Here is an 8885-nt window from a genome sequence, read left to right as displayed (position 1 = left end):
TTTGCTGTCCTTAAGCCATTTTGCCACAACTTTGGAAGTATGCTTGGGGCCATTGTCCATTTAGAAGACCAATTTGCGAACAAGCTTTAACTTCCTGACTGATGGCTTGAGATGTTGCTTCAATATATCCACATACTTTGCTTTCCTCATGATGCCATCTATTTTGTGAAGTGCAGCAGTCCCTCCTGCAGCAAAGCATCCCCACAACATGATGCTGCCACCCCCCTGCTTCATGGTTGGGATGGTGTTCCTCGGCTTGCAAGCCTCCCACGTTTTCCTCCAAACATAATGATGGTCATTATGGCCAAACAGCTCTATATTTGTTTCATCAGACCAGAAGACATTTCTCCAAAAAGTACAATCTTTGTCCCCATGTGCAGTTGCAAACCGTATTCTGGCTTGTTTATGGCAGTTTTGGAGCAGTGGCTTCTTCCTTGCTGAGCGGCCTTTCAGGTTATGTCGATATAGGACTCGTTTTACTGTGGATAAATATACTTTTGTAACTTTTTCCTCCAGCATCTTCACATGGTCCTTTGCTGTTGTTCTGGGATTGATTTGCACTTTTCGCACCAAAGTACACTCATCTCTAGGAGACAGAACGCGTCTCCTTCCTGAGCGGTATAAACACCATTGTCCCACGGTGTTTATACTTGCATACTATTGCTTGTACAGATGAACGTGGTAGCTTCAGGTGTTTGAAAATGGCTTCCAAGGATGAACCAGACTTGTGGAGGTCTACAATTTATTTTCTGAGGTCTTGGTTGATTTCTTTTGATTTTCCAATGATGTCAAGCAAAGAGGCACTGAGTTTGAAGTTAGGTCTTGAAATACATCCACGGTTACACCTCCAATTGACTCAAAGGATGTCAATTAGCCTATCAGAAGCTTCTAAAGCCATGACATCATTTTCTGGAATTTTCCAAGCTGTTTAAAGGCACATCCCACTTAGTGTATGTAAACTTCTGACCCACTGGATTGTGATGCAGTGAATTATAAGTGAAATAATCTGTCTGTAAACAATTGTTGGAAAAATTACTTGTGTCATGCACAAAGTAGATGTCCAAACTGACTTGCCAAAACTATAGTTTGTTAACAAGAAATTTGTGGAGTGGTTGAAAAATTAATTTTAATGACTCCAACCTATGTGTATGTAAACATCCGACTTCAACTGTATAAAAAATGATGATATATGAAAAAATGATATGAATACATTTTTTAAAAAAGTAATTCAAGTATAACATTACCAATGTTATGCTAAATTGCCATAGATTTTATGTTAATTACCCAAATGACTGAAGATTACAGTAACCTTGGTAAATCACAGATCGCTTTGCAAACCTACCTGTGCCTTGTAATTCCCACATATCTTTAAGATATTTTCAAATTTCTCTCCCTCATGAGGAGGATAATGAAAGTTCACAGAAGTAACAAGTAATTGTAGATCTGTGATTTTACTGATATCCATTTTGTTTATGTATTATAAAGTGATTAAAACCAAATTGGTAATGACATTACCAAAAATTCAGTAAAGGAATTACTGCAACTGAATTGGTTACAATGGGAAATCATATTTTTTTACAAACCACAGTCAACTGCTACTGTCTCCATGTTGGCTCTTTTTTAGATTTAGTCTAGTTTGAGTCATTTTGACTAAAATATAATGAAGTCTTAGTCACATTTTTGTCATTTGAATAATGGTTTAGTCAAGTTATTGTCAAAATGATAAACAGTGGGCCATTTAGGTCTACTAAATGCTCTTTCTTTTTAGTCACATCACATTTGCATTGCCTCATGAACCTACAGTGCACTCAAAGTATTCAGACCCCTGGACTGTTTTCACATTTTGTTACATTACAGCCTTATCTAAAATTTATTACATCGTTTTTTGTTTTCCTCATCAATCTACACACAGTACCCCATAATGACAAAGAAAAAACTGGGTTTTTGAAATTTTAGCAAATGTATAAAATTTAAAAAAACATCACATTTACATAAATATTAAAACCCTTTACTCAGTACTTTGTTGAAGCACCTTTTGAAAGCTTTGAGTCTTCTAGGGTATGACGATACTGTATTTGGGGAGTTTCTCCCATTCTTCTCTGCAGATCCTCTCAAGTTCTGTCAGGTTGGATGGGGACCGTCGCTGCACAGCTATTTTCAGGTCTCTCCAGAGATGTTCCATTGGGTTCAAGTCTGGGCGCTGGCTGGGCCACTCGAGGACATTGAAACTTGTCCAGAAGTCACTCCTGTGTTGTCTTGGCTGTGTGCTTAAGGTCGTTGTCCTGTTGGAAGGTGAACTTTCACCCCAGTCTGAGGTCCTGAGCATTCTGGAGCAGGTTTTCATCAAGGATCTCTCTGCACTTTGCTCCATTCATCTTACCCTCCATTCTGACTAGATTCCTAGTCCCTGCTACTGAAAAACATCCCCACAGCATAATGCTGCCACCACCATGCTTCACCGTAGGGATGGTGCCAGGTTTCCCCCTGACGTGAAGCTTGGCATTCAGGCCAATGAATCTTGTTTATCATGGTCTGAGAGTCCTTAAGTGCCTTTTGGCAAACTCAAAGTGGGTCGTCATGTGACTTTTACTGAGGAGTAGCTTCCATCTGGCCTGATTGGTGGAGTGCTGCAGAGATGGTTGTCCTTCTGGAAGGTTTTCCCATCTCCACAGAGGAACTCTGGAGCTCTGTCAGAGTAACCATTGGATTCTGGTCACCTCCCTGACCAAGGCCCTTTTCCCCGATTGCTCACTTTGGCCAGGTGGCCAGCTCTATGAAGAGTCTTGGTGGTTCCAAACTTCTTCCATTTAAGAATGATGGAGGCCACTGTGTTCTTGGGACCTTCAATGCTGCAGAAATGAATGTCCAATCAATTTAATTTACTACAGGTGGACTCCAATCAAGTTGTAGAAACATCTCACGGATGATCAATGGAAACAGGATGCACCTGAGCTCAATTTCGAGTCTCATAGCAAAAGGTATGAAGACTTACGTAACTAAGGTATTTCAGTTTTTCATACATATGCAAAAATGTCTAAACCTGTTTTAGATTTGTCATTATGGGGTATTGTGTGTAGATCGATGAGGCTTTTTAATTGTATTTCATCTATTTTAGAATAAGGCTGTAACGTAACCAAATGTGGAAAAAGTCAAGGGGTCTGAATACTTTCTTAACGCACTGTATAGTAAACATAAATCACTGACTTCCATGTGCACAAACATACATAGCCTTGTCCTACCAACATATTTTTCAACATAATGTCCTATTCTTTTCCCAACAGCAGACATATGCCAAATATAGAATATATAAGAATTATCTGGCCATGTAAATTCAGCCTACATAGATATTGCACTTTACACATAAAACAAACATGCCCACACAAGCGCAGCGAGGGAGAGAGAGAGAGAGAGAGGGAGAGAGAGAGAGAGAGAGAGAGTACCACAATCACCAGATGGTTTCGCAAAGTAGTATGGGGATGCACCTCCGTCACTCGATCGCGTCATTGCCTTTGTTAACAACGTTCCACAGACGCCTCAGCCACATTGGTGTCCAAAAGTAGAACGGGAACTAATGACTGTTTCGCCCAGCGAGTGCTGGAGTCGAGTCACTAAACCTAGATTCCAAATAGAGTCCCAATTGTTGGGTCACAAGTCGAGTCACGAGTCCCTATGGCTGAAATCCAAGTCCCAGAGCTTAAATCTGAGTCACTGGGTCCACATTAACAAATAAAAAAGAGATTGTGGTACTACCAGTCCGATATAGTGTCCTCAGGGGAATGTAGTCAACAAATGGTTTGCTATCCCCTTTCCTTTCTTTCTGTGGCACCAAATATTTGCGTACAGACTACTGGTAATGTTACCAGGACCATGTTCTGTTGCAGAAAAAAAATATTGAATAGAGCCAACGTTATTCTTTATTCAACATATCAGAGGCATGTTTGTTCTTCATAGCATATTTATATCTGAACGTTCCAAAATGTTACTTCCTGCTGAACGCGCCACAGATTGTTAGTTATAGCTAGCTAATTTTTATTCTACCTCTTATTTAACTTGGCAAGTCAGTTAAGAACAAATTCTTATTTTCAATGACGGCCTAGGAACAGTAGGTTAACTGCCTTGTTCAGGGGCAGAACGACAGATTTGTACCTTGTCAGCTCGGGGATTCAATCTTGCAACCTTTCGGTTACTAGGCCAACGCTTTAACCACTAGGCTACCTGCCACCTAATGAGGTAACATGACTGATGAACAAGGTGTAGTCTAAACAAATGGTTAACGGTCGTGTCCACAAGTAGCCAAGTTTTAGGGAGAGTAAAACATAGCTACATCGTTGTTTTACTATTAAACTCAATGATGCTATTTTTTATTTCGTAAAGCAACTTGTGTTTATTTACGTGTTGTTCACACGTGTATCTGCCCTCTAATTGGCTAGAATGGTCCTATCTGATCTCATCTCCTCCCACCTGCCTTCCATCTTTGAGGCCATATATTTCCATTGTTAGAGAGGTCACTTGACTATCTTGCAGTGGAGGCTCCTCAGAGGAAGAAGGGGAGGACCAACCTCCTCAGTGAATTTCATAAAAATGTAAATGTTAAAACATTAAGTTATCCTTTTTTAGATAAAACTATACGAAATATAATCACGTCACCAAATAATTCATTAAAACACACTATTTTGCAAAGGTCTACAGTAGCCTCAACAGCACTCTGTAGGGTACCACCATGGTTTAGCCGGAGGACAGCTAGCTTCCGTCCTCCTCTGAGTACATTGACTTCAATATAAAACCTAGGAGGCTCATGGTTCTCACCCCCTTCCATAGACTTACACAGCAACTGTGTTTCCGCGTGATCAGGAGTGTATTCATTCTGCCGATTCTGTTGAAAAACATTTCTTGCACAAACAAACAGAACAAAATGGGGATAAACATACCTGCATTTGTTCAATAGAAACTCTCGTTTGCAACTGTTGGACTAATGATTACACCCACTATTAGCTACATGCAGGCAGGAGTTTGCAAGGCGGTATTGAATGTCACTGTCTGTCACATCAAATTTGTCTCTTGACCAGTGTGCACCTACGTTGTAAGCTTTCATTCATAGGCTAGGTTGTAGCAACCTCCTGATAGGTATAGGGAAAATCACTGTTACATTGAACTGGGTGAATGGAATATGAATGACAGTCATCCAACATTTTTTTATTTTACTAGGCAAGTCTGTTAAGAACAAATTCTTATTTTCAATGATGGCCAAGGAACAGTGGGCTAACTGCCTGTTCAGGGGCAGAACAACAGATTTGTACATTGTCAGCTTGGGGATTTGAACTTTCAACCTTTTGGTTACTAGTCCAACACTCTAACCACTAGGCTACCCTGCCGCCGCTGTAATAGAAATAAGACACTGACCGCCACTGCTGTCTTGTCAACATAATAGACATTCTTTGGGTGTTTGTTCCGTTTGGTGGGTGTGGCATGAAGCAGTGATGTTTTTAAAGGGCAGTGGCCATGCTGACAGCGTTCCCCAACCCCTCCCCGTTTTTCAACTGGTTGTTCAGAACGGCACCTTTTCTGTTTAAATGAATGTTGCACACTGTTTTTTAGACTGAACGCAAAATAAAGAAAGACTAGACTAGAAAATGTAGTCTAGTTCACCGAAGTCTTCCTCATGTCATGTTGCATTAACACAAATTAATCTATCAGGTCAAGACCCGGTTCAAATTCCAAGGGAACATTTTACATGTAAAGGCCAACATAAAGCGTTTGAGTTTATTACTTGTCAGCGTTGGTCTAAATCAATTGTAATTCACAGGGACCAGTGACAAGGCCATATAATCCAATTAAAGAGCTTTATCAGGGGGCGACAGGAGGACAGACGCCAGCATGATGTACTGTAGTAGTACTAGAGAAGCTTGGTACAGTATGCAGAGAGCTTGCTTGATAACAAAGAAGTGGAGATGAGAGAGTCTGAGGTGGATGAAAGAGAGCGGCAGGCCTGGTAGGGCAGACCCCTGGGGAGGCAAGAAGTAGAGCAATAGAGTGAAAAGGAGATGGATGGAGAGACAGAGAAGAGATGTGTGTCTGTCTACAGCATCACAGAGAGAGAGAGAACAAGACCTTTAGTTTGAAAGTGGGCAGCAGTCAGCAGTGACAGTGACAGAGGAGAGAACAAGGAAAGAGAGAGCGAGAGAGGGGAGAGAACGAGGAGTCAGAGAAGGAAGAGAATAGAATAAGAATAAGAAAACATTGCAGCAAAAACCTTAAATTAGTGTGTCATGCAGGGGAAATACAGTTAATAGCTAGTAGAGGAGGGCAAAACTAGGGGTGGCAGTGTAGCCTAGTGGTTAGAGCATTGGAATAGTAACAGAAAGGTTGCAAGATCAAATCCCCCGAGTGGACAAGGTACAAAATCTGTCTTCTACCCCTGAACAAGGCAGTTACCCCACTGTTCCTAGGCCATCATTGAAAATAGGAATTTGTTCTTAACTGACTTGCCTAGTTTAATTAAGGTTCAAATAAAAATGTGTTTACAATATGGTGGACCAGTTTACTAGGTAGAAGTGGCTTATTGTTCTGTAACTCTGACATTTGGACTGTATAAATAGTCGATTTTACAATACGTTGTTACTTTATGATGACTCAGAATAGATTCGGATTCTGAATAACAACGCAGGCTTTCTAATGTCTGGGGATGATATTGGCGAAGTCATCTATGTAGTACGGAGAGGGCAAAGATTCAAACGGCTCGTCAGAATAGGGACGTACTACATCATATTTGTAGGTCATCAGACATCAATGGATGTCATCACTTCCTGTACATAAGAGACAATTATGTCAAAGCTATATATAGAAATAATTGCAAAGTAAGGTTGTGGAGTGAAACCATTCAATGTGACTAATGCAAGTGGATAATTGCTGGGTGAATCTACCTTGTGTGTGTGTGTGTGTGTGGGAGGGGGGCACAGAGGTCCTTCAGACTGGTTTCTGTTTGAGTGGCTGTAAAGAGCTGTTGTTGGGGAGTTTGAGGGTAGAGTGACGGGAGAGAAAGAGAGAGAATAGAGAGTGGGAGGGAAACGGAGAGAGATGGAGGGGGGGGGGGTGCTCCTATTAAAGTATCTCTATTTTAATTTATTTGTCTTGTTTGCCATTTCTTCTAACATGGACTTGTAATTTAGAGAGAGCGAGAGAGCAATAAGGAGGCAGGCAGCAGCAGAATGAGTCAGACCATCACTTAGGCTGTGGGAGAAGTAGCGAGGAGAGGAGAGCTGTTAGCATAACTGTGAATAGTCACATTTTTCGCCCTGAAATGGCCAATGGACAAGACAGTGATTCAGATCAGCCAGGAACTATGATGATAAGTGCCCAACTCCATCTCAGCTTATCTCATCAGATCAACAGTTAAACCTGCATCGGAGGCTGGCTAACGTCTCTTATACCCATCATGTATGTCAGTGAGTGAGTGCCAATGTTCTTTATCAAGAGAAGCTCAGAACAGTTTATGCTGTGTAGACTATACATTTTCATGTGCACTGATGTAAGATCCGATTTTCTTTCTGTCCAACGACAGAGGTAGTTATAAACTGGTCCTGGATCAGTGAAGACAGCTCCCTCTGCAGTCGATACAGAACCTAGACACTAGGGCTGACCCCAATTAGTTGACTGGTCGATTGTTTGGTCGTTAGGCTGTTGGTTGACCAAGACAGTTTTAGTCGAGCAGTAAAAAAATATATACATATCTCAGTGAACCGAAAATGTGGTCGGAGTCTCCATATGGAGAGTGTGATGCAATTGCGGAGCCTGCAGAGGCCAGCTCTGTACCGCATCGCCATGCGTCAAATTTTTTGAAAAATGCCAGGTGCTCTATATAGCTTCGCATTAACATGATTGGTTGACGGTAGGTGGTACATCCGGTATAAACACACTCACTTCCTTGACAACTTCCTTCACAACAGCTCTGCACTGCTCCACGAAGAGCAAGAGGTATGAATGCCCTTACTTCTGCTGAGGATGTATCACTGTAAATGCTACATGGCAAATGCAGATGTCAGATTGCCCATGCACCCAGATGCACAATACACTTATTTCTCCAGAATGCACTCTCTCCCACCTATTTGTGCACATTCATTGTTTCATAACTTAATTGTGTGAATTGTTTGCGTCTGATTGTTAGTGTGTCAGTGGGACTATCATTTGTTTTTCAACAGCACAATGACCCACACACCTCCAGGCTGTATAAGGGCTATTTGACCAAGAAGCAAAGTGATGGAGTGCTGCATCAGATGACCTGGCCTTCACAATCACCCGACCTCAACTCAATTGAGAGGGTTTGGGATGAGTCGGACCGCAGAGGGAAGGAAAAGCAGTCAACAAGTGCTCAGCATATGGGGGAACTCCTTCAAGACTCTTGGAAAACATTCCTCATTAAGCTGGTTGAGAGAATGCCAAGAATGTGCAAAGCTGTCAAGGCAAAGGGTGGCTACTTTGAAGACTCTAAAATATATTTAGATTTGTTTAACACTTTTTTGGTTACTACATGATTCCATGTGTTTCGTGATTTTGAAGTCTTCACTATTAATCTACAATGCAGAAAAGAGTACAAATAAAGAAAAACCCTTGAATGAGCAGGTGTGTCCAAATTTTTGACTGGTACTGTATATCACCTGTAGTACATTTACCATTCATTCCTATAATTTCTAATCTACAATGTTTGTTACTTTGGTTACGATAATTTGTTTTAATGCATTCAATATTATTATTCCAGTATTTCAGTTGTCATTGTCAGAGTGGACACATTGCTTGCAGAGTGCACAACCTATGCTACACTTGTGAGAAACAAGTTTTGGTTTATCTCATTCCATTTACGAGTTTTGTCAATTTAGTCATTGTCATTTATT

At 41.1% G+C, this 8885-nt stretch overlaps 1 long non-coding RNA gene across 1 annotated transcript; it reads left to right on the top strand.

Moving 5' to 3' along the window:
* The first annotated feature begins 7218 nt into the window (after nucleotides 1–7218).
* Nucleotides 7219–8613, top strand: LOC135509923 (uncharacterized). The gene is made up of 2 exons (XR_010451019.1): nucleotides 7219–7446; nucleotides 8196–8613. It is a non-coding gene; the product is annotated as an uncharacterized LOC135509923 (long non-coding RNA).
* The last annotated feature ends 272 nt before the right edge of the window (nucleotides 8614–8885 follow it).

This window comes from Oncorhynchus masou, chromosome 23 (assembly GCF_036934945.1).
Source record: "Oncorhynchus masou masou isolate Uvic2021 chromosome 23, UVic_Omas_1.1, whole genome shotgun sequence".
Lineage (NCBI taxonomy): Eukaryota > Metazoa > Chordata > Actinopteri > Salmoniformes > Salmonidae > Oncorhynchus > Oncorhynchus masou.
Note: the sequence above shows the minus strand (reverse complement) of the source record. Positions and strands in the feature narration are given on the sequence as shown.